Raw genomic sequence first — 1,897 nt, 5'->3', positions numbered from 1 at the left:
GTGTACGTACAACTGATTTTGATTTTTTGCGCGCTTTAAGATCTGTGTGAGTGTTTTGTGTGTGGCTGTGAATGTGTTCAAAGATAAGAATTGTCAGTATGCTATAACAATTGGGTGAGTTTAAATTTAAAATTCAAAAGGTTATGAGGTTTGGACATTACCAAAAATTCTAAAAAAAAAAAAATCTTCACATTGTTTTAAATGGCTTTTTAAAGATTCTTTAACTTGCAAATTAGGAAATCTGGTATTTTAAAAAAACTAATGTTTTAAAATGCATAAGACTGTTTATACTGTAATCAAGTTATCTGGCTTAACAAAAATGCATTGGCTGTTTGGAATCTAGTTCCCTTGGCTAAAATTTGGAATAAAGATTAAAAATGTAAATGTAAAGGTTAGTTTAACACTGTCAAAGACGTTGCTTGTTCTGTCTGTGTAAAAACTGTGTATTTCATTCGAGAACCAAGAGATAAGAAAAGAAAAAACTAGAAGCCAACAGAAAACCTATCTTTAGGGGTGAGGGGTGAGCAAGCAGAAGTGCAGTTCAGCTAGCCATGCATGGTGGGACATGCCCTGGGAGGAGTCCACACATGGTAAAAAGAGGGCAAGCTGGCACAAACACAGTTCATCTAACCATAAAGAGTCAGATTGGATGTATGCCCATTCCATAGAAGGGGCTGAGTGGCCCATCTTTGTTCTCTCTTTTCCCTGCAGACAGACACTGAAAACATGATGGTTAAAATTGAGTGATGTGATGATATGATTAGTATTGCTAAAACTTCCCCTTGGATGTGTTAACATTAAAATTAGGAAGGACTTAAAAAGAGGGTTAAAATTATTTATATAATGTGGCTTACTTTCAATTATGTTCTACAATTAGGATGTTTTTAAAAGTTATAAAGGTGTTAAGTCTAGCTTTGTGGTATACGGATGGTGACTGTAATTCTTGCATTAAGGAAAAAATGTCATTTTAGTTTAAAATTTTTAATGTGTGTCTGTTTTAAAACAAGCAACCAAGAGGCAATGAGTGACACTTGGCCTCAAGATTTCAAGGGATCTTTTCAGAATGCAAATGAAAACTAAAGTATAAAATATTAAAGGTGATTAATAGGAGGTTTTTAAAAAAAATAGGAAATGGATTTTTGGGTATAAAGTTTAAATGTAAGCTTGGTCTTAACATTGGCCTCAATGTGCACAAAGAAGAAAAAAAATTAGGATTATCAAAATGATTGCTTTTCCAATTTGCTCTTATAAGTTTTTTTAAGTTTCCAGCAAGCCCAGAGCAAAGCACAGAGGATGCTTACAAGTTTGTCAGATGTAACTTTGGCTCTTAACAAGTTTCAGGTAAGAGCATGCTTAAAAGCTACTTCTATGTTGACCACCTTGTTGCTTTTAATTGGAGTAAAATGGCCTTTTATAAGACTCATTGATCTGCAAACTGGTTCAAAGCCAGCCCGGGCACAAAATGGTTCCTGTGAGACTGTCACCTCTATTCAGCCAGCAGAGTACTAGCCCTGGACTGAAGAGTCAGGGGACAGTACTCAAGCCCCAAGCTCGAGACTCACAGTGGCAGAGTACTAGCCCTGGACTGAAGAGTTAGGGGACAGCATTCAAGCCCCGAGTCTGGGACTCAAAGTGGCAGAGTGCTAGCCTTGAGCTGTAGAGCTGAGGGACAGTGCTCAGGCCCCGAGTTCAAGTCCAGTGACCAGCTAAGGGAAATGCCAATGAGGCATTTTTCCCAATGTGAAGAAGACACTCCTGGGACAAAAGCAATGGAGGAGCATCCAGAGGCAGTAAGCCACTGCTTGGATGGCAGAAATGTCAGATCCTAGAGTCATTTGTGCGTGGCCCTTCAAAACTGGTCAGAGCCGGGAGGTCATAGGAAGATAGTTTGAAAGCA

This window comes from Dipodomys merriami, unplaced genomic scaffold (assembly GCF_024711535.1).
Source record: "Dipodomys merriami isolate MVZ:Mamm:240054 unplaced genomic scaffold, mDipMer1.0.p SCAF_422, whole genome shotgun sequence".
NCBI lineage: Eukaryota > Metazoa > Chordata > Mammalia > Rodentia > Heteromyidae > Dipodomys > Dipodomys merriami.
This window is presented reverse-complemented; position numbering follows the sequence as displayed.